General features: G+C 37.3%; 1 long non-coding RNA gene and 1 pseudogene across 1 annotated transcript; both read right to left on the reverse strand.

The window, feature by feature from the left end:
• Positions 1-5,612: 5,612 nt before the first annotated feature.
• LOC115983347 lies at positions 5,613-18,689 on the reverse strand (annotated as a pseudogene).
• Positions 6,930-13,408, reverse strand: LOC115983348. Its single transcript, XR_004090027.1, has 6 exons — positions 13,114-13,408; positions 12,239-12,345; positions 11,616-11,661; positions 10,299-10,346; positions 8,677-8,778; positions 6,930-8,173 (listed from the first exon to the last, which is right to left on the reverse strand). It is a non-coding gene; the product is annotated as an uncharacterized LOC115983348 (long non-coding RNA).
• Positions 18,690-25,707: the final 7,018 nt, after the last annotated feature.

The following is a 25,707-nucleotide window of genomic DNA, read 5'->3' on the forward strand; positions in this document are numbered from 1 at the left end:
TCTGGGTATGGGCTGATGGAACAAGTACAATCCTGGAAAGTTGAACCTACACGTGGACGTTGGAAGGGGAGTGAAAGCTAATATAAAAGGAAAAATAAGCAGTCCAAAAAGAGAGGCTGGGAAACAAAGGCCAAGAACAACAGCCTCCCATACCGTATCGAGGAGAAAGACTCCTCGAGCGAACACAGTTTACTTTTGTATGAACGCCATGACTAACCACCGTTCGGTGACCAAGACCTAGCCTTTCAAACCCACGCTCTACAAATTATATCGTTTGGGACTTTTTACGTGTGAACCCAATATCATTTTGTGGTCGTTACAAATTGAGTCCTTACAATTGGCGCCGTCTGCGGGGAGGCTTGTGTGTTGGCACTCCATCACTTCCAGCGGACCGTTATTGAGTCCTAACATAAAGTCCCACTAGGGGCTACACTTCGAAGAGTCAGTAATGCAGACGGTTCTAGGGGCCTCCAACCTTAGATCAACATCCCGTACCTTGGCCGAGGGGCTAATCCCCCCAACTACTTAAAAAGCTAAGTTTTGGACAGAACCAAGGTGTTGCATGGTTTTCGGACTCAAACCTATGGGGAAACCAACTACTTAAAGAAAAAAATATAAGTTTTGGACAGAATCAGGGTATTGCATGGTCCTCGAACTCAAACTTATGGGGAAACCAACTACTTAAAAAGCTAAGTTTTGGATAGAACCAAGGTATTGTATGGTCCTCGAACTCAAACCTATGGGAAAACCAGCTACTTAAAAAGCTAAGTTTTGGACAGAACCAAGGTATTACATGGTCGTCGAACTCAAACCTATGAGGAAACCAACTACTTAAAAAGCTAAGTTTTTGACAGAACCAAGGTATTGTATGGTCTTCGGACTCAAACCTATGGGGAAACCAACTACTTAAAAAGCTAAGTTTTGGATAGAATCAAGATATTGTATGGTCCTCGGACTTAAACCTATGGGGAAACAAACTACTTAAAGAAAATATCTAAGTTTTGGACAGAACTAAGGTATTGCATGGTCCTCGGACTCAAACCTATAGGGAAACCAACTACTTAAAAAAAAAAATCTAAATTTTGGACAAAACCAGGGTATTGCATGGTCCTCGGACTCAAACCTATGGGGAAACCAACTACTTAAAAAGCTAAGTTTTGGATAGAACCAAGGTATTGTATGGTCCTCAGACTCAAACCTATGGGAAAACCAGCTACTTAAAAAGCTAAGTTTTGGACAGAACCAAGGTATTACATGGTCGTCGAACTCAAACCTATGAAGAAACCAACTACTTAAAAAGCTAAGTTTTTTACAGAACTAAGGTATTGTATGGTCTTCAGACTCAAACCTATGGGGAAACCAACTACTTAAAAAGCTAAGTTTTGGATAGAATCAAGGTATTGTATGGTCTTCGGACTCAAACCTATGGAGAAACAAACTACTTAAAGAAAATATCTAAGTTTTGGACAGAACTAAGGTATTGCATGGTCCTCGGACTCAAACCTATGGGGAAACCAACTACTTAAAAAAAACAATCTAAATTTTGGACAGAACCAGGGTATTGCATGGTCCTCGGACTCAAATCTATGGGGAAACCAACTACTTAAAGAAAAAATCTAAGTTTTGGACAGAACCACGGTATTGCATGGTCCTCGGACTCAAACCTATGGGAAAACCAACTACTTAAAGAAAAAATCTTAGTTTTGGACAGAACCAAGGTATTGCATGGTCCTCGAACTCAAACCTATGGGGAAACCAACTACTTAAAGAAAAAATCTAAGTTTTGGATAAAACCAAGGTATTGCATGGTCCTCGGACTCAAACCTCTGAGAAAACCAACTACTTAAAGAAAATATCTAAATTTTGGACAGAACCAAGGTATTGTATGGTCCTCGGACTCAAACCTTTGGAGAAACCAACTACTTAAAAAGCTAAGTTTTGGACAGAACCAAGGTATTACATGGTCCTCGGACTCAAACATATGGGGAAACCAACTACTTAAAATGCTAAGTTTTTGACAGAACCAAGGTATTGCATGGTCCTCAGACTCAAATCTATGGGGAAATCAACTACCTAAAAAGCTAAGTTTTGGACAGAACCAAAGTATTGCATGGTCCTCGGACTCAAACCTATGGGGAAACCAACTACTTAAAAAGCTAAGTTTTGGACAGAACTAAGGTATTGTATGGTCCTCGGACTCAAATCTATGGGGAAACTAACTACTTAAAAAGCTAAGTTTTGGACAGAACTAAGGTATTGCATGGTCGTCGGACTCAAACCTATGGGGAAACCAACTACTTAAAAAGCTAAGTTTTGGACAGAACCAAGGTATTGTATGGTCCTCGGACTCAAACCTATGGGGAAACCAACTACTTATAAAGCTAAGTTTTGGACAAAATCAAAGTATTGCATGGTCCTCGGACTTAAACCTTTGGGAAAACCAACCACTTAAGGAGAATTCTAGATTTCTCAGACCTATGGGAAGATTATTTACTGAAAGTCGGATTAAGTCCTAGACGGAATGAAGATCCCGACCTGTCCTCATATCCTTAGTTCTACGGGAACTAATGCAAACGAGCGTTTAAGTTCGATATGGTCGTACTTTGGTCCTTGGACCGGATGCCAAAAATGGCTAAGGCTATGAAGGTTATTAGGAAGGTGGCAAAGCACCCTAGTACATGGCGACCCGCATGAGCTGCTCATTTTGGGTTACCCATCCTCGGATGATTACCTCCTACATAGTACCGAGCATTCAGCTGTCATCTCGGCTAGTCTTGGGTATGTAACCTTTTTCAGGTCGGCATTGTTGTGCCGAATAGTTTCAATAAGCTCAGAATAATATCTTTTTCTTAACTCGGATTTCAGCCCTAAGTATCGTTCATAATAATAAAATAAAAAAAATAAAAAATCATCATATAATAGCACATCCATTCACAGCATAACTATTGCAGAAAAGAAAGAGTACATAGAATAAAATAATGTCAACTTTTGTTAATACAAAGAAGTAGTATAGCGTACAATGAGGGGCTTAAACAAGCCTATACAGGAAGCTAATTACAAAAGCAAAAATAAAAAGATACTAGGAAACGACAAATCTTTCTAACTCTGCTCCAGTAACAATTATGTATAAGAGGGTTACCCCCTTTGATGAAAGAGGAGAACAAGAGGAAGAAGTAAAAGTACCAGGATAGATTCGATGATGGGAGAGGCAGAAGAAGAAGACATAGAAACACCAGGATGTCCCTAGTGATGGAAGAGAAGAAGAAGCAGAGGCAAAAGAAGGCACCAGAGAAGGAGAAGAGGAGGAAGCGAGGATGCCTAATCCCCGCATCAGCTCTGACTCCTAACACACTGGTGCCATATTAGTAGCGTTCGAGAGAGAGCGGATGGTACTGACGATGAGAAATCCCATTGCTGTCGCACTGAAAATCTGGTGCGACCAGTATCTGCCTCGGATTTTGGCTGAAGGAAGAGGAGGCTTCTCCCCCGCCTTGCGAAAGGGGAGAGCTGTCTTGAGTCTCCGTCTCTCTTGCCCTGACCGCGCCATCTTGAGTCTCGGGGAGACCCAGTGCTTCTGGAAAGGGTGTGGTCCCTTCACCCCCATTCTTGCCTCAAACATATCACTCACTAAGGCTTGAATTGCACTGGTGATGAAAACTTTGAACGCAGCTGGAGGTTTAGGAATTTGAAAAGACTGAAGGGTTTATATATAAAAGAAGTAACCTCCTGCTTTGCTTCTTATACGGAAGGCAAGTCTGGTGACATTTAATCTATACAGATTTCCAAGAGAAGCTACAAACGGGATAATTCTCACTCAACTTCCAACGCCGTCTACAACCGTTGGATGGGCGTCGCCTCGTAAAAGGAACTTATTAAAAGCACGCCTCGTACATTGAAACGGCAGAGGCGCGGCGTGAGTAAAATTAAAGGAATGTCTTATGACTGGGAGCATTTCCTAGACAAGCAAAAAGACACCGATATTAATGAAGGACAAAGTTGGGCAAGCCATGATATAGGCCCGACATCACCAAAACCCTCCTTCCCGACCAAAAGGTCGAGTAGCAGGATTTTAAGGGGTTATTGTGGGGCCAGAGAATTTATGACCCTGGCCCACTTTACATTAGGGCCCAAGGCTCGAGCTGAGGAGAGGAATTGCCAAGGACACACAATTAAAGTCCAAGTAGCTTTGAAGCATAGCCGAGGATGATTCTGTCATCGGCATCCCCAAGGCATTCCTAAAAGAAATGACAAGAACGGCATAGGAACAGTTTTGGGAAGAGCCAAACACATCCGCATTGATGGATAAAGGAGCCCTGGACAGTATGGCAACAAAGGACAAAAGAAAGTTTGCCATTACTGCCATTAAATACTCTGCGCCAGACAGAGCAATGTTTTTCAGCTTTTACAACCACTCCCAACTACTCTGGGTATGGGCTGATGGGACAAGTATCAGCCCTGGAAAGTTGAACCTACACGTGGACGTTGGAAGGGGAGTGAAAGCTAATATAAAAGGAAAAATAAGCAGTCCAAAAAGAAAGGCTGGGAAAAAAAGGCCAAGAACCAGAGCCTCCCAGACCGTATCGAGGAGAAAGACTCCTCGAACGAACATGGTTTACTTTTGTATAAATACTATGACTAACCACCGTTCGGTGACCAAGGCCTAGCCTTTCAAACCCACACTCTACAAATTATATTGTTTGGGCCTTTTTACGTGCGAACCCAATATCATTTTATAGTCGTTACAAATTAAGTCCTTACAATATATATATACAGAGAGAGAGAGAGAGTAAAATGGTACTTTTTACATTTTTAGTGTCACACCATTTATTATTTTTAAGTGACTTAATATTTTGTATGCTGTTACATTTTAAGAATAAAATAAAATCTTAATATTGAAATGAATTCTCTTTATTTGAAGTAATATAGAGAGAATCTTGTTGTAAGATTCATCACCAACTGTATAAAAATAAAAATAAAAAACTCTAAAAGTAAGTCGGTGCTTTGTTTTGAAGAATTTTACAAGCGTGCTATTTCATAAATTTATGTCTTCAGGCTGTCAACAAAATAAGATATTGACAATATATCATTTTAGTAGACATTTCAATTTGAGATGAACAAATAAGTAATGCAAGCATGGCATTCTGAATGTGAAAGACTTTCACACGCAACTCCTCATATATTTTACGTGAATGTAATGAGACTAATTGCTGTTTGCATAGAGTCATATATCATTATTGATGGCCAGCTCACATAAAATAGAAGCACCATCTTCTTCCAAAATATTTTATTCATAAAACATTAAAATATATTATTCTTACATTTCCTGATATTTGTATTTCATTTCTAAAAATCAAAAATTAAAAATGATGTTTTAGAAAGGTTTATGCGCAGGATGTTTATAAACTTAAACATTATGAATGGTGGAATATAAATAAATAAATAAATTTTAAAAAGAGAGAATTTGTATTTCTTTTTTACATGGTTAAAACGCAGGCCAAATTCACATACACTCAGAAAAGAAATTATAAAAAAAAAAAAAAAAATACAACCAAATCAATCTTATGAAATTCTTCACAACAAAAAAAATAAATAAAAGAGTCTTATGAGAGATAAATGTTGTTTATTTTAAAGATTCTTGACCAATCACTGCATATAGATTTTACATAATTTGAGCAAACCAAATTCTAATTAAGCCAAGACATCACCTTCACCATTACAAATTGCCTTCTCTTTGTGTTCTTCCTCATCCATTGTATCACAAATTGCTCTACCTCTTGTCTCTGGTAAACAAAATGCAAGCAGCCCACAACAGCCTATCACCAACCCAAACACCCCATAGGATGAAATTCCATCTCTTCTCTCAGTAGCCACTAGCATCGGACCAAACACACCACCAAACACAACTGCTTGTCTCACCAATGAAGTAGCTGAATTCCTCACACAAGTAGGGAACAACTCTATTGTGAATATTAGTAATATATCGAAAGCGGTACAAGCACTGAAGAAGTATACTAGCTCAAGTCCAATCTGAAATCTTGTCCACACCTCACCTTTCAAAGCACACATAATACTGAAAATCCCACTAAGGGTAGTGAAAGCAAGCACATAAAATTTTCTGTTCAACTTACCTATAAGCAACATAGTGATCAATGAAGATGGTATCTCAGCTAAGGCATTTAATGTGACACTCAAGTAGAGATTGAACGACAAGTTTCCTAGGCCTAATGGCATGCCATAGTACACCATTCCACTCCCAAAACCAATCACCAAAACCGGTAACAACCTTCGGAAAGCCCATCTTTTCTGCACCAAAATCTTTATAGTCGAGAAAACATTCCCATTATTCCATCTTTCTTCCTGAAACGAAACCTCAGAGAAGCTCCAAGTTAAACAACTACTACGGCTAGGTGTTGCAATGCTTTTCAACGTGGCCAATGCTTCCTCTTTTCGTCCACGTACAAAGAGCCATCTAGGAGACTCACGAACAAAGAAGTGAACCAGCATAGAATAAAAGATTCCTGGGATAGAAGTCCATAAATAAAGAGATCTCTAAAATGACCTTTATTCAAATAAGCTATAGCTGGTAGTGATAAGAACCCAATTGTGAATGTTAACGCACTACAACAAATTTGACTTTTTTCAAGGGTCAAAACCCTTAAAAAAGTATTAAAAACCCTTGAAAAAGTTTATTTTAAGAGGCCAATTAACACTTGATAACCCTCGAAATATATACCGTCGAAAAAAAAATTTTAACGGCCTTCATGGCCCTTAAAATAAGTGCTCTAATCTTATTTTGAGGGTCAAGAGACCCTTAAATAACCTTTTACCAAGGTTTAAAAAAATTATATCTACAACCCTTGATAAATATGGTTATTTAAGATGTCTTTTGACTCTCAAAACAAGATTTTATTTCATTTTTTATTAAAAAAAAAAAAACAAAATCATGCACAAACATATATATATATTACACAAAAACTCATAATTGTATGAATTTATATGATACCAAAAGTCAGATTAACCCGATCAATATTTATATGATCTAATTCAATAGTCAACAGAAGCAAGAGCTTTAAATTGTAAAAACAAAGTTCTTTGCACAATCTGACATGGTAGTAAGTGAACAGAACAAATCCTAATACATCCTATATAAGGCCAAAGTTGATGAAAGGAAATAAAAATCGGTTACATGCACAGCTTTATATACGTGTCCCTTCCCAAATTCTTAATTCTTCACATGTTTCCTTATATCAGCAACCCAAATTAACAACAGACTAAAGGAAAAGAATATCACAACATTGAACTTTCAACAGATAAATCAGATATACATCAGCACCAAACTTATCCATATATATAATCATTTGAGAGGCCTACCAAATCATGGAAATGTGCCAACCAAAGCATGCTAGCGAAAAGATTAAGTCATGCATATTATTATTTGACTTGCTGTTAACAATAGCAATCCAGTACGCATTTTGTTTCAGCAATCAGTTAGATGTTATATAAATCAATTAAGGATTGCAAAAGCAAACTAATACCAACAGCTCAACAAGTCATTCCAAATTTATCCAATAGTACTAAAACAGTGACTAGCTTGAGATGATCTTCATAGCTTAGTGATCACTACTAGATTGGGCTGATTGTGAGGTGATACAACTCAACAGAGCAACTAAAATTTGTAATGATAAAAGCAATAATGAACTGATCCATAGTAGCTTTTAGACTAACCCATTACCTATATTCTCACACTACCAAGAAAATTATTATAGATCAAGTGCATAAAACTTGAAAAGTGGAGACGAAAGCTATATTCTTTAAAATAGCAAGAGCTCAAAGTTTTCCTCAAGTTATTTCTATAAATCAAAAATCTGTAAAATGCAAGTTTAAGTTATGAAATTTAATCATTGTCTATTGGGTGACAACATATTGGTTCCACTTTCTTATTAATATCACTTGGTACAACGAGGAAACAAATTCAGTTGGAACAATATTTCACGGAAGCTTTCAAAAGGGAGAACAACATATATCATGTGCAGGTATTTTTGTATGAAACACACTAATAAAGAAGTTAGGGAAAAAACACATTAAGAGAGAAATTGGAATACAACCTTTGCAGATGAAACACAAGTAAACTCAGGAATGGAGCATCTCACGTTGCTCATTAGCTTGCAAGTTGCTGCCCAAACAGATAGAGCTTAGAGAATATTCACAAAATATTCAATTATGAGATAAAATACTATTGTAGTAATATGGAGAAAGAAGAAAATGTTTAATTTACAGTGAAAATTGACTCATGTTTAAGTACAAAAAAAGCAGGAAACTTTCAGGTTCACAACCCCACACAAAGGTTATCACAGGTTAGTCATTCCTCTTTCTGTCACACTTTTCATTTTGAATTTCTGGTAGTTGCCTATTATCTGTTAGGGGGAATAAAGCCATAGCAAATCTGACCAATAGCAAGCTAAATCATGGAAATGTGCCAACCAAAGCATGCCGGTGAAAAGATTAAGTCATGCATATTATTATTTGACTTGCTGTTAACAATAGCAATCCAGTACACATTTTGTTCTAGCAATCAGTTAGATGTTATATAAATCAGATATAAATCAAAAAAGTAACTTACGACAAAACCACATAAAAATATACTATCTATATTAATATAATTAGAGGATTTCGTACCAATGCATCTTGTGTTGGTTCATTTACTGCCTGCCCATTAGCTTGCACATGGGCGATGTCAAATAATTCAATTCTACTAGGTCTATGACCTGTCTTCTCTTTCTACCATTTGACAAAACAAATAGAAAGCATATAGTAATTAAGTATTGAAGATGAATAATGCAATAACTCAGCAAAACAAAGTCAAATAACAACAAATAGAAAGCATTCCAATAGTGATAGTAATAGATAGAAAAACAAAATGGGGTGGTACAGGTAGAAGTGTTGAGTGGCTGAGAAGCCACTAACTAGCAGTGAAAAGGAAATTTGCGCAAGTAACATACATGGTAAGAATCTTTTCAAAGCAACACTTAAGCAGTTAAGCTCTATGCACAATCAAGCTAAGGACCGGGGCAAGTGGAATTCAGCAGAGGCAATCAAAGAGACAGATATCACGGTTGAATTTCTAAATAGGAAAATGAGAAAATTTCTGTGTGCTTGTTGGTTATAACTTATAACCATGACAAAACAGACTAAAAAAAAAACTGTTCAAAAACTGGCAGCTACTAGTAATAACCTAATTAGACCTCAGAAAAACCCAAATTTAGAAAAGGGTCATACATTCATTGTAAATTGTGACTCCATATCAAACAACATTCATTGTAAATTGTAACTCCTTATCAGACAGACTGATGCAGGAGCATCTTATATTCAATCTTAAGATGTTAAGAAGTCAATCAAGTGGCTGCAAATTGATTGAGAAAATTCCTTTTGAAGCTTACAGCCAAGACTAGTGGAAAGTAGCAAAGCAGTTATGCAGCTTGGAAGAGTCTTATATGTTCAGTGGTTACTTAGTTACACTATCCTTCTTTCCAAACAACGGGCTTCAGGCAGTTAGTTACAAGGGTGGCAGCCACTCTAATCTATTATAACAGATTCTCATTAGCTAGTTTGTTATTTGGAATAGCATTAGCCAATATTAGTTTGACACTTGGCAAGCTCCTAAGTGGCTGCCAATTCCTAATCTCCTCATTTAGACTTGTCTTATGTGCAGCTAATAAAGATATTTTTTACTTCATTAGGAAAACAAAATTCCACCTATGCTACAATTTTTTATCATTTTTTTTCTTCTAAAAACAACAAATAGAAAGCATTCCAATAGTGATAGTAATAGATAGAAAAACAAAATCAAGAAATATGTTGGTTACAATATCATTGGCTCTTCAGGAGTACTGTCGCCACTCGAATCTCCAGCTACACAACTGGCTGCATTAAAGGCTGCACAATAATCTTCTACCATCTCACTCAAGCCATCCCCGTCTGACTCATCATTACTATCCAAACTATCACATGTTTGAAAATGTCTCTCCTCACCATGTCTAAACCAATGAGTGTAACTTGGGAGAATACCAATAGTAAGCAAATCAGCCTCAACATCATCTCTAGTCTTTGCAAAGTAGTTATTGCATTTCTTACATGGACAATAAATTTTATCCCCCATTATTGTATGCTCAAAAGCAAAATCAAGGAAGTCTTTAATTCCTTGTCTATACTCAAGAAGAGCTCTATTCCTAAGCTTTACCAATTCCGTTCCATCTAAAGTTGGATTAATTTTTTTTTTAAATCTTCAATGAGGGACACACCTTAAGTTGTCCTCAACCGGAAAAGAGTACTAAATCCAATGGAAAAGCCTGCATAAAAGAATATTTCAATGTAGAGTTTGAGACATTATATAAATCCAGTGGACATTATATTTCAAAATACTTGATGATCTTAAGCTCTAAGGATATGATACAAGAGGAACCAGAAACAATTCAATAAAAAGTATCAACTAGTTTAACGTATAAAGTCAGGCATTCCGTAATTTCTAACAAACTGTAATGATAGGGTCTAGCATTCCATAATTTCTCCCTAGGCCTCTAGATTATGATAAAAGCAATATATACATTGGATAGAAAAAAGTAAAACAGTTACTGCCGTCCCTGGTTGCCACCTATGTCAAATGACTAAAGTCAATAAACAACAGGACTCGTATCTCCATGCAATCACATTACAAAGAATTCGCATTGTTTGGTGTCAGATCATTCGTACACTAGTCTCCAACACACATACTCACGTGGGACCCACATAGTAGAAAGCTCAAAACCTCAAAATTGTTTATCCTGAGACTATACAGAAAGCTCCATTTGATTACCACTATAAAAATTTAAGGGAGGAAAATCCTTCAACAAATTTCAAGGACAAAATGTAATCTTTCCACAATAATAGAAAATCAAGAAGATTTTATTGAAATAGCAGAAACCATATGAATTACATTGAAAACTTGAGGAGCAGAGCCTAAAACAAAATAACTAGCCAGCTTATTCAATAAAGACCAAGTTGCTAAGCAGTGGCCTGCACCATTTGCTTCTCTTAAAACCCAGTCAAACACCATGCTAAATTGTTAACACATAATTCATCAAACAAAAATTCTATATATAACAAAACTACGCAACAATAATTTCATTATCCCTCTCTTGTGTGTGCGTGATTGTTTCTTAAAAAAAAAAAAAAAACTATTGACAGTAACAACACAAATTCAAACACCATGATTCAGAAACAGGGCCAAAATTCTAAGAAATTTGAAAACTAGACAAAAACAAGATGGTTAATATCTGATGCACCAATTTAATATAATTTCTCAGCACTCTGCAGCTTTTATTTATCAATCTCAATACACCTAAAATGATTTCCAAATTTAGATTTTGACTTCATTCATTTTGCACTGGAAATACATTCCCAATAGAAGAAAAGTTATGTTGCATCAACACATCTTATAAACAAACACAAGCTAATATTCAGTCTCTACTCTATCATCACCAAGAACTTTATCAACTAATATTTTTCCAATGATTAAAACCTTATGTCAGCAAGAACTCATATTGTCAAATTGATCATTTTAAATTGTTGGGATAACTCACCTGCCCAAACAATGCACTGAAAGAAGTTGTGGCAAGTCCAAGTAAGCTGCAAAAGAAGAAATAATAGAATCTAGTCAATTGCCAAAAGAGTGAACAAAAAGGTAACAGTCTGATGCTTTTAGTAAGTAAAGGTAACATAGAATGAATTCACCCAACTATTATTAAAAGAGTGATAAGCATCCATAATATTAAGTGGAAAGACAATCTGCTGTCTAACCCACTCTGTAGACTTATTCAGTCCATTCCACAGCACAATCATAATTCCAGGAAGGTAAAAGAAACAATATTTTATATGAGACAATAACAGTGTCCTATTTCCTACTTCAAATAGGACACTCTACTGCAATCTATAAGTGAATTTGGCTAGAAGCAACCATAGCAATAGCACATAGCAATCTCTCTAGTAAATTTACAGTTAATGAAAAGTGAGAACAATAGCTTATCAAGACTATCCACTATCATGTCAGGAATACAACTGCCTTATGCACATAAAAGCAAGCAGACTCACCATACAACAGAAACAAATAAATAAATAAAATTGATAAAAAGGCATGCTATTTATATAGCTTTGCTGTTGCACTTTTTACTTAACCCAAAATAAATAAATAAAGGAGAATTGTTACCTTTTTGCTATATTTAAAATCACATTTGGGAAGAAAATGCAAAGGCAGGTTGAAAGAACAGGATTGGAACCAGATCTAGCACTCTCTGAGATCAGCGTCCGAATAGCCTGTCAAACAGAAATATTTATAATTCTATTGGAGCCCATCTTTTTCAACCATAAAATATGAACCAAAACACTAGAAAAAAAAAAAAAACAAGAAATAAAACTAAATTTACCTCAACCATTCGGTTATCTAAACAAAAACCTGTGTCCATTCCAAATTACCATCAAAAGAAAAACCGATAGCATTTCAATAAACCCATCATCCCAAACACAATGTTTAAAATAGTAAATTACAAATTAAGGTCCTTTGAGTCTCCAAAGTTTTAGGGTAACTCCACTCTGGAATTGCTAAAATACTACTATTTCACTATAAACCCAAGTAAGCTTTAAGCACTACTAATATTCCTCTACTACTAAACACAAATTCCCAATAGCTAACAATGATACCCAGTAGATCCATACAGTTCAAAGTCAACACTCACCACCAAAGCCAACAAGTTGGACGATGCAGATTGAAATAAACACACACACACACGGAGAGAAAGAAAACTAAATTTGAATACACAAACACAATAAATCAAGTCTTAGAGAGTGTCTAAAAAAACTCAATCAATATTTGTATGAAAACTGTAAAGGAAACAGAGATTATGATTTGAAATCGAATAATGAAATTGCAAAGGTCGAACAATTTGAAATCGAAATAGGGCAATGGATGATGAGCTCAGTTTTCTGAGAAATGTGAAATGAAAATCATGGGGAAATCAATGAAAAAGTGTTGGTAAACCAAAAAAACAAAAAAATAAAGATGAAATTAGGGTTTGTGATTCGCACCTAATCAGAGCTGAGAAACACAACGCCAAGAGAGAGGAAGAGTCACAAAACCGAGATCGTACCTAATCAGAGCTGTGCGATCGTACCTAATCGATGATCGTCGAGCTCTATGAGATCTCCATGCGCTCTGTGAGATTTCTCAGTTTCAGGCTTTCAACGAAAGAGTGATAAGAGCTCTGTGTTTGTTGGTTACGTTTGGGCTATATTTTTAAATTTTGTTGGGCTTTTTCAAGGGATGAAAATTTTGTTGTGGGCTTTTTTCAAGGGCTGAAAATTTTGTAATTTTTTATCAAGGGTTGTGGGCTGAAAAAACTGACGCGTTTTTTTTTTTTTTTCACATCTATTTCAAGGGTGTTTTAATTTATTTTGAGGGTCTAAATAACTTTTGAAATAAAGTTAAGTAATATATCCTACCGCATTTGAATTTATAGGTTGTATCCACAGATTTTAGTAAACCCTCGATAAAAGAGGTTTGAAATAACTAAAGTTTGTTGTAGTGACGTGTATTAGGGTATGTGGGCTTTAGGCCCACCTTGTTTACTTGTATAGCACACTTACTTGTACTGCACACTCTACCTCCTATATAAAGACACTTATGTATATTCTATTACTTAATGAAATACAATACAATTATTCTGTATTTCTGACATGGTATCAAAGCCACTGCTCTAATCCTTTAGTGTGCCGCCCTTAAGCAGTCTTGTCTTCTTGGGTGTCCTCTGCAGCCGTTTTTGTGAGCAGCATCGCTGCCTTCACCGTGACTCCAGTACATCAAAGACCATTGCCTTGCCGCCACCACCACTTCCGCTTCTCCGATAAGACCACGGATAGCATCATTGAAAAGTAGTCTCTCCAATCTGCCTTTTTGTGAAATTTCGTCTTCATCGAACCTTCCACACGCCTCCACGCGCCACAAGAATTCTCGGCGTCACTTGCACGCGCCACCACACGCCGTCAAAATGCATCACGCACCTCCTGTCTCAATCACGCGCTGCCACGCTCTACCACGCACCGGAACTTGTTCGCTAACGTCATCATCCTGCCTGCTTACGTTAGCCCTAGCTGACGTCACTTGGTTACGTTAGCACCACATCATCTGCTGACGTAATCACCTGTTAGCCTGCTGAAGTCATCCGTTGACTTTGTCCAGGTTGACCGTTGACTTTTGACTAGAGTTGACTTTTTTGCAATCCGGGTTCTCCTTACTCATTTTTTCGCGTAGATTTCATTTTTGTGCTCCATTTTTGCATATTTTGCTTCTAAATGAGAAATAAGGACAGGTCTTCTTCTTGTGCAATAATCGTCGCCAACAATCCAGCAAATGTCTTTGCAGTTTTTGCAAACGTTTTGGCCACAATATTGAGACTTGCTATCATCGCAGCAAATCAGCTGTTTCTATATCCGCTGCTACTGTTGCTAACACTGAGAGTGTCCAACCAATGGCTCCCGTCTCTGCACAATCTAAGTCTTCAGGACGCACTTTCACCATGTCTACAGATGTCCTTAAAAACATCATCGCCAATGTCATTCGTATGGTTGGTAATGCATCTTATTCTTCTTCTCTCTCAGCTTTATCTGGTATGTCTCCTTCCTCTTGTCTTATGGATTCTGCTTGTTGCAATCACATGACTCCCACTTGTCCTTATTTTCTGAACTTAAACCTGCACCACACTCTCTTAATATTCACACAGCAAATGGTTCCACTATGTCTGGTCGTAATATAGGTTCCGTTTTGACCGCCAATCTCTCGGTTCCTAGTGTCTTTAATGTTCCTGGCCTTTCTTACAATTTATTTTCTGTGGGCCAATTAGCTGAGTTAAGTTATCGCATTATCTTTGATTATTCTGGGTGTATTGTGCAGGATCCAAGGACGGGATAGGAGCTTGGGACCGGTCCCAGAGTTGGGCGTATGCTTCCCATGGACAACCTTCGTCTTCCACTTGTTGCTCCTGTTTCTGTTGTTGCAGCTGCTGTAGTTTCTTCTACTCCTTCCCTTGCACTTTGGCATGCTCGACTTGGTCACGCATCATCCTCTCGTGTACAACAATTGGCTTCTAAAAGTTTGTTAGGTTTAGTGTCTACAGAAAATTTTGATTATGCTTCATGTCAGTTAGGAAAACAATCAGCTTTGCCTTTCAATACAAGTGAATCAATATCTACTGATATCTTTGACCTTATTCATTCTGATGTTTGGGGGCCTTCCTCTGTCTCTAGTATTGGTGGGTCTCGATATTTTGTTGTCTTTGTTGATGATTACTCTCGCTATAGCTGGATTTTTAATATGAAACATCGTTCTGAGTTATTGCAAGTATATTCTAATTTTGCAAAAATGGTTGAAACTCAATTTTCAAAACGTATCAAAATTTTTCGATATGGTAGTGCTCTTGAGTACACTCAATATGCCTTCCAAGCTATTTTGCATTCCTATGGCACTGTTCATCAACTAACTTGTCCAGATACCTCTCAGCAAAATGGTAGAGCCGAACGAAAACTTCGTCATATTCTTGACACTGTTCATGCTCTTCTTCTCTCTGCCAAAGTTCCTACTCCTTTTTGGGGTGAAGTTGCCCTCCATGTTGTTCATGCTATTAATCGCATTCCAAGTCCTGTTATTCAAATTCAAACTCCATATGAGGGCCTTTTTGGGTCACCTCCAGACTATCACCACCTTCGCTCCTTCGGTTCTGCTTGTTTCGTTCTTCTTCAGCCATATGAGCATAACAAACTTGAGCCTCGGTCAAGGCTTTGTTGTTTTCTTGGCTATGGCGAAACTCAAAAGGGGTATCGGTGTTATGATCCTGTCTCTCATCGTCTTCGTATCTCTCGCAATGTTGTCTTTTGGAAACATCGCTCCTTTGTCGAGCTCTCTCACTTCCATGCCTCCTTATCTTCCTCCTCTATTTTAGATCTTTTTTCCAAATGAGGCACATATTCCTTCTGTAACTGCTCCTGATCCTCCTATTGTTGCTCCTAATCCGCCTGTAGACTTCTCTGTCCAACCACCAGATACCTTTGATCCTTTTCCTAGTTCACCCTTTAATGAACAGGTGGAAGATGCACAAGTTGAAGACGAGCTACCCAACCCTGAGCTTGGGTCCCCTGCTCCTACTCCGCTTGAAGATCTTGCACAAGACATTCCACCTTGTCACTCAACTCGGGTAAGATCCATTCCTACATATTTACTTGATTATCATTGTTACACTGCCCTTGCTACACTGCATGAGCCTCACACCTATCGTGAGGCTTCCACTGACCCTTTATGGCAGATTGCAATGAAAGAGGAATTTGATGCATTATCTAAAAACCATACTTAGGATTTGGTGAATCTCTCCCCTGAGAAATCTGTGGTTAGTTATAAGTAGATCTACAAGATTAAGACTCGCTCTAATGGGTCTATTGAGCGCTACAAAGCTCGTCTTGTTGCAAAAGGTTTTACACAGGAGTATGTGATTGATTATGAAGAGACCTTTGCTCCAGTTGCTCGTATCTCTTCTGTTCGAGCTCTCTTAGCTGTTGTTGCTACCAGAAAATGGGACTTTTTTCAGATGGATGTCAAAAATGCATTCCTTAATGAGGATTTAAGTGAAGAAGTTTATATGCAACCTCTTCCTAGTCTTTCTGTTGAATCAAATAAGGTTTGTTACCTTCGGCGTGCTCTTTATGGCCTTAAACAAGCTCCACGAGCTTGGTTTGCCAAATTCAGTTCTACCATCTCTCGCTTAGGTTACATGGCCAGTCATTATGATTCTACCTTATTTCTTCGTCGTACTGACAAAGGCACTATTTTACTTCTCCTGTATGTGGATGATATGATCATAACTGGTGATGAACTCAGTAGCATTCAAGAAATCAAGGATTTTCTTAGTCAGTAGTTTGAGATGAAAGATCTTGGCCATCTCAGCTACTTCTTGGGTCTTGAAATCACTCATTCTACAGATGGACTTTATATTACTCAAGCCAAGTATGCCTCTAAACTCTTGTCTCGAGCTGGACTCACTGATAGCAAGACTGTTGACACTCCAGTTGAGCTTAATGCGCATCTGACTCCATCAGGGGGGGAAACCGTTGTCTAATCCCTCTCTTTACAAACGCTTGGTTGGTAGCCTAGTTTATCTCACTGTCACTCGTCCAGACATTTCCTATGCTGTTCATCAGGTGAGTCAGTATCTATCTGCTCCACGATCGACTCACTATGCTGCTGTTCTGCGTATTCTTCGATACCTAAAGGGCACTCTCTTCCATGGTCTTTTCTACTCTACTCAGTCTCCTCTTGTTCTCCGTGCATTTTCTGATGCTGATTGGGCAGGAGATCCCATTGATCGCAGGTCCACCACTGGTTATTACTTTCTTCTTGGTTCTTCTCTAATTTCTTGGCGAAGCAAGAAACAAACTCATGTGGTTCGCTCCAGTACTGAAGCAGAATATTGTGCCCTTGCTGATACCACATCTGAGCTCTTTTGGCTACGGTGGCTTCTCAAAGACTTATGTATATCCACATCCTCCGCTACTCCTCTTTAATGTGACAACCAAAGTGCCATTCATATTGCTCACAATGATGTCTTCCATGAACGGACTAAACACATCGAGATCGATTGTCATTTTATCCGTTATCATCTTGTCCATGGTCCTTTCAAGCTGATCTCAGTTTCTTCTAAAGATCAACTTGCAGATATCTTCACCAAGTCACATCCTAAGGGACGTCTTCGCACTTTGGTTGACAACCTCAAGTTGGTCTCACATCCACCTTGAGTTTGAGGGGGGCTGTTAACGTGTATTAGAGTATGTGGGCTTTAGGCCCACCTTGTTTACTTATATAGCACACTTACTTGTACTGCACTCTCTGCCTCCTATATAAAGGCACTTATGTATATTCTATTACTCAATGAAATACAATACAATTATTCTGTATTTCTAACAGTGAAACAAAAAAATCCTATCACTCCCACTTGGCCTTGCCACCTTCTACCCACAAGCTCAGCTGTTAACACAAGTGCAGAAGTTCCAATTGTTGCACGACCAAACCCACAAACCAATCTTAAAGCTGAGTAAACCCATATGTTGGTGGAGAAGACAGTAAGCAAAGAAGATAGGGACATGGTTAGGCATGAAAGAAAGATCATGTTTTTGCGACCAAGTGAGGAATCAGCTAGTGTGGCAAGAACGAATCCACCCACTAGGCAACCCATGAAGAAGGATGATGCAGGCAAACCAGTGATAATGGAAGAAGAACATTCTAACTTCCATTCTGATATGATTGATGTATAGGAAGGCCAATCCAATGCCCACGAATTTTTTGGAAGATAGCAAATGTTGGAGACCGTGTTGCAACCATTTTGATGAGTAGTACAGTGCCATGTTGGGTATGCATCAGTGAAGACACTAATGAATGTTTGTTGTGCATCAAATAGCCATGCCAAGGATACAAGTAGAGTTTCGAAGAATTGAGGCCACCCAAATTCTCCTATACACCGTTCAATGGTGGAATCAAGGGATGGACGGTGTTTCTCTAGAGGTGGGGTGGTGCTTTGTGACTCGGCCGAGTTGGGTTGGGAAAGAAGTGGTGTTGAATAGGCCATTTGGAACTATGTTTATGAAAAGGCAGAATTGGAGTGAGTGATGTGTGAATGAATAAAGGCTTTTGTAGTTTTTTTAGGCTAAGGAGAGGCCACGTCTAGCATTTATGTATGACATATCACACATTGTAGAATCTATGTCATTGTATGACTCATTACTTAACCTTGGAAAAATACTGTATGGGTTTTGATTGTCATGCATCCATTGTTTCCTCTCTCTTTTTTCTGCTTTTTTTTTTTTTTTTTTAACTACTTTAATAAGTTAAAATTTAATAATTTTTCATCGGTTATGAATATATTTTTGAAACTAGTCGCTAATCCGTGTGATTGATGGAAAAACTATTAAATACGATTTAAATTTTTTTTTTTAATTAATTTGTTTTTGCTATTGACAATGTTTTCTATTGTAATAGTTTGAAAATTTATTATAGGACAAAATTTAACATGACTACATATTTTGAAAATCTAATCGTTGATTGTAAGTTTTTATGATAACATAAATAACCTACATTATGTAAAGTCAAATATGAAATTCAACTCCAAATTGTAGACTTAACTTGTAAACTAAATGACTGAATTCATTTGATAGGAGTACTTAGACTTTGAAATTATTATTAATTAATACTCAAGAATGTTAAAAGGGTCTATCTCCCTTGACACAATATTTTGCAAGCTAACTACTTGAACTTTGAAAATCATGGTTCTCCCACTCTCCTTCATCTCTAGATCAAATTTGATTGAAAATTCCACCTCCTTCATGGTGCCTTTGAACCAAAACAACACAATTGCTGAACGTATATTTGAAGGCACATTACAGACTACAGTATATAAAAGCTAACCTCTTTTTTTTTTTCCCTTTTTGCATCAATTAGTATGTAAAAAGCTACTCAAACATATCATTACCAGAATAAACTCTTTTTTTATTTTTTATTAAGTATTACCAAGGAATAGACATAACATAAAATTGGGTCAAGAAGGTGAAATCAACCAAACTTTCACTGTTATTGGCAATATCATGGATTACTTACCTTCACACTCACTCTGGGTGATCAGTGTTGTTCAACTACTGCTTATATAGTTGTGTTAGTGACTCAGCACCAGATAGTAGAATGGTCTTTTATTGGGAGCAACATTATGGGCAGGAAACATACAAAAGCTATGGTCGCTACTTGGGTAGTTCAGATAGCCTATTAACAAAATCGTATGGTAGGGCCTGTGAGCTGTGGCTTCACTGGCTTGTGAGTAAGGTTCAATTTGCAAGGGCGGCCAAGTATTCAGGTTTTATGCTTGTGATCGTGTGGGTCTCAGGTTTTCAGTTTAGGGTTTTTCGGAAACAAAGTCATGAAATCATGTAGTTGGGTTTTCAAAGGTGAATCGTGTGGTTTTTACTTAGCAAATTAAATAATTTTAAAAATTAATATGAGGTGTAAAATTATGGAGCTCCAAAGCATAATTTAGATTTTGTCTAATAGGGAAAAAAGAAAGAAGTTTAAGTAAAACGTAAAATATAAAATGTAAAATAAAAAGAAAAATAAAATAGTGCTGACGTGGAAAATTGTGAGAGCTTCAGAGACTTCGGTTTTATATATATTGAATGTTCAAAATATGTGTAAAACACCCTTGAACGTTTAAACCCCCAAATTACAAATTACCAATTCAAGCTTATCAACAAACAATGTACGTGCAGAAAATTTAAATAAGCTAAAACAGAATTGATAACATAATATAAACCAAATAAAATCACATCTATAGTAGAAATTAAATGGCAAAAATTAAGGGAAGGGAGATACATACACAAGGACAACACAGCGATGTGTTATCGAAGAGGAAACCGAAGTCCTCAGCATAAAACCTTTCTGCTGCCCTTAAAATGGTAAATAATCCACTAGAGAATCAAGTTGGGATACATGAATAGCAGAAGATCCTCCAAGTCTAATCTACCCAGTGTACCTAAGCCCTCCAAGCTCCTACTCCAACAAGGTTACGCAGAACCTTTATCTTCTCTAGCTTACCGGATTCCGTTATAGCCCATAGCATCCACCAATATCAATTGGTCCCTTCCTAACTGCTTCCCAAGCACCAAAAAGTCTTCTCACAGATATGGGTATGGTGAGAAAAGGATTTGGCTAATGAACCTCTCATGGATGTAACAATGGAGAGGGTGAGAGTTGAGGAATTTGAAGAGTCACTATGTAAAGATTGTAGATGAGTCAATCTTGTTTTTCTCTAGGGGTTCTCTCTCTAAATTCTCTCTGGAAACTCTCTATATTTCGTGGGTATAAGAGATATTTATATTGGAGTGAGAAAGGAATGCGAAGAGTCAGTTTTTTTTCCAAAATAGAGTAGACTGGCGACTTGGCCTTACGACTTGACTAAGTGACGAGTCCAAACCGCGAGCTAACTAAATGGTCAGTCTGGACTTTTTGTCCTATAGTGCTACAACTGGCATGATGGTTTAGCTTCTTTGCATGCTTCACTAATGTGCATCATCTAGCAACTTGCCAGTCGTGAGCCACTCGCGAGATCCAGTTGCAAGTCCCTACTTCAGTGCACATTCTTGAGCATTTCTTCACATTCTTTCACACACTACTCTTACATGATTCCCACCTAAATACAAGGTTTCTAGGTGCTGAATTATAAGCAAATTGGCACTGAATAAAGCCAACAAAATGGTTGATTAAATTCAACCTTACAATCTCCCTCTTTGGCTATTCTGTGACAAAATCTTAAAACAAACTCTAGACTTAACATGTAAGTTAGGAACAGTTGAACAAAACTCACTCGCACCTAACTCTAGAATCTGTAAAGCTCTTAAACCATAAGAACAAGTATCTCTTGAAACACAACAACATAGTATGATCATTGTATGTAGAAAACTTGTAATGCATATGAAGCAAGCACAATACGATCAAGCAAAATGGACATAAGTAATAAACCATGGCTTGACCAAAAACGAACAATCACTATAAATAGTGATCATAATGCTCATCCACACACGGAATGAACATCAGGACATGCAAGCTAATAAGCTTAATGCAAAGTATTATTTGCATGTCCAACACTCAACCGATACATAAACACTAGGTAAATGCATCAAGGATAAAAATTCAACAAGGGTACAAGAGTGATGTACTTAAAGAAAATACATAACATTTAACAACAAGTACTAAGCTACAAAGCATGGGTACAAATCCCAAAGAACTTATACTGAATATAAACTTATATAAATAAACCAAAGTATTAAAAACATATTCACATGAACACTGTAACCATATCAAAGAGTATATAAAAGACTATAAGCACATAGCTAAAAACTAGACTAGCAAAACAAAATTTGTTAGGCTATCCAAAAATATGTGTAAGTGAATGTATCAGCTTCCTCCAGCTCCCCCTGTCACTATGCACATATGCACACTATTAGCTTCCTCCTGTGTTGCTCTCCCCCTTACTGTATGCTATCTCTTCCTTTTTTTTACACGAATAACTAAAGACTGTCCTCTAGCTTTTGTTGAATAGCATCTAACTGTGTCTCAATGGTTGTTAGATGCATTTGAACTTGATTGTTGGTGGAGTAGAGAAGTCGTTCTAATCCGGAAACCCGCTAAGACAAACTCTCAATCAAAGTGCTTAACTTGTCAACTTGAGAGCTAGGAGGAGTAGATGGAGTGCTAGTTGTTTGCATCTCAGAAGGAATGGGAGAAGCAGTCTTGGTATGTACAGGTGTAGCTAAACCTTGACAGGATGAAGTTGCATGAAGGAAAGGTTCACTCTTAGGTGCTTTGGAAGAGTGACTTTTGCTGGCTTGAAGAGAAATCATGGACAGTGGACAAAGATTATCCATTTTCTTCCCATCTGTTGGTGGACTTACCCCTTCAAAAACCATGATCTTCATAACAAGACTACAAAAAGGAATACATGTTCATGTTGCTGATTGAGCTGCTGTTTTCCCAATGATCTGAAAGATGTGGGCACATATGTCAATTAGAGCTCCAGTGATCAGATCACATAGGAACTGAGCTCTTGCAAGGTTGATGAATGCAGTGTTTGAGAGTGCATACAGGTTGAAGAACACGATCAATTTGAGAGTATCCAGTTCAGGTGCAAACTTTGTAGTACCTATGGATGTGCCTTTGCTCGAGACTTCATGATCAGGCCCAGGGACTTGAAGAATGTCTTGTATCTAAGGCTATCATCATACGGAGTAAGGTCTACATCTGACGGTCTAGTGATGCAAAGAACCTTTGCAATTTAGTCTGGATTGATGGTAAACTCTTTTTCGCGTACCCAACACTTCAACTCAACTCCGCTATATCTAGCATTTGAATAGAATTCCTTGACCAATTCATCAATCGGATCCTCAAAGTTCCCAAACAGATCAGCCCAATCTTTTGCTTCAAATATCCTAGGAATAACTGTAGTTCCCAAGGTATCAAATTTGACCGCTCGTTCCACCACAGTAGGAGCTTTTTGAAAAATGCTAGAATGTGTTTGTGTATCAGAGTCCTGAATCTTTCACTGTTTGAGTCTTGAGATGAACGACGAGTCCGTTTTGAAATAGGGGATGATGGAACTTCAATTACAATGTCTTTTCCTCGAGAGGAACAGCGAGACATCTACAATAGAACAGACACACAGCAGAGAAACAAGTGAAAAAAAAAAAAAAAAAAAACCACAAGACACAAACATTAACTTGATTAGATTCAAGTTAGTCAATGAAATAAGTGCACGTTGAAATATAGAAAGAGATATCACACAAATGAGGTAAATGGATAAAAAATGCAGCATTTAAGCACAAGAAAAACTAGTGTGTGTGGTGTGTAGGCACAACTAGGCAAAATGTAGTCTATGAAAACCCCAGAAACACAAGTAATTGTCTTTGAGACAAATTACTACAAGCTTGAAATGCACAGCATAACACAAGTTAAAATAGATAACATGCTCAAAACAGAGACACATTCAAGGAAACAAGTATATCAAGCATCATTTAATCAAACCCCATAAAACCCAATCAAACAAACTCAACAAAATAAACCAACCCATGGCCAAAACACCATATATCACAATACTCAATAACAACTCACAAATCAAGAAATCCAAGGCAAAGAACATGAAATATATAGCAAGAATAAGAAAACCCATACCTTTTTCTTGAAGATTGAAGTTGAAATGATGAACAAATGGAGGTTTTTCGAGAGTGCCTTAGTGAGTTTGAGAGAGGTAAAAATGGGGAAGACAATGAACAGTCACAAAAGTTCGAGGGAAAACTCAAAAAGGTTTTAAAAACTGACCGATTTGCGCAAAACATGCGATTTTCACGACTGAGTCAAGTCACGTTCGAGTCGCCAGAGCAAGTCGTTAGAACACTTAAAACACAAATTTTGAAAAAATATTCTAAGTGCTTTTCACGACTGGAAGTTCCCCCTGCGAGAGAGTCATGAGTTAAGCTGCGAAACTTTTGGTATGACTTTCGCAACTAGACCTCCACTCGCGAACAAGTCACCACATTAAGTCGCGAGAAACCTAAAAACCCTAATTTTGAAAAAATTTCTAAGTATTTTTCGCGACTAAGACAATAACCTGCCAGTGAGTCGCAAAAACCTACTGTATGAGCTCCCAACTAGGGACATGCGACTGGACTGACTCGCGACCAAGTCGCCAAACAGGGCAACAATGTTTTTGAAAATTTTGACAATTTTTTGTAAAAGCAAAATACTTTCCAAAAACAACTAAAACACTCAAAAATCTTTTTGTGTTTGATCAACAAAAATTGAGTATGTGAAATACATTTAATCAAGTACAATCACACAAATGAATATGACATTCATTGAACATAGACATGTGTGATGTGTGGGTACCAAAGATGAGATAGTCCTTAGTCTAAAATGAAGCTTCAATGATTAATTTAATCAAGGCATACACAATTAGTACTAAATAGAGTGACCCATCTCAATTATAGAAATATGCATATATGACCTCCCACAAAACTTAATTATATAACTTGTGAAGCTTTCCATTTGGCTCTATATACATCATATCATTTGATCTTTTTGAATCAATACATCTCATTGTGAGATCGATGCCTGAAATTTTAGATATTTCATTTTGATGAGTTAGCCTTTGGCTTTTTGGGCATCATACATTTCATTTTACGTCGCTTTTCTTTTTTCCTAGTCAAATATTAGTATGTGCGATAGGCTTTTGTAGCTCAATATCTTTCTTTATTTGGAGATTTACATTTGGTGAGCTCTTTAAGAAAAAATAATAAAATAAATGAGTGGGAAGATATATAGGCACAAGTCTATGCATGTCTCAAGATCAACAATACCATTGACTAATCATTCATGACAAATTTGGAGATCTATTTACAACAATGACATAGATGTCAAGATTTCTCCCACAATGATATGAGCGCATAAAGAACAAGCTACGCTCGAAAATGTACAAAGTCATAAGTACAAAGGTACATGGCAAAACATGTTTGTGACAAAACACAATAATGTTGATCAAACTTTTTGGATTTTCTACTTTTTATGTGTTTTTGGATTTTTGACAGAAAAGCAAGAAAATATTGATCAAAAACAACAATGTAAAAAAAAAAAAAAAACATTTAAAACAAATGCAAATAAACAAACAATATTCAACTCAAGCTAGCAAAAAACACACAACCAAGCATAGTCACAAAACATAGGAAGTATTGATGCATGGACATGTTGTAATGCTTATGCATGAGTACCCCTCTTTACCCACACGTCACATGCGTTTGGGGTGATATCTTTATAGGATTGGGTACGAGTGTTGTGGCTTCCAAACCTTTTGTTGAAGCTTGCCAAACAGGTGGTGAATGCATCAATCATCTTCATAACATCCATCATTCCGAAATCACCATCTCGACCTCTTGATTGCTCTACAACCCAATTCCATTTGTCTTTTCTTGGTCCTCTTGACTTTTGATCCCTAGCATTATTTAATGCTCTCAGCTTATGACAATTAGGTCTGGTGTGCCCTTGAAGTCCACAATGTT

This window comes from Quercus lobata, chromosome 4 (genome assembly GCF_001633185.2).
Source record: "Quercus lobata isolate SW786 chromosome 4, ValleyOak3.0 Primary Assembly, whole genome shotgun sequence".
Lineage (NCBI taxonomy): Eukaryota > Viridiplantae > Streptophyta > Magnoliopsida > Fagales > Fagaceae > Quercus > Quercus lobata.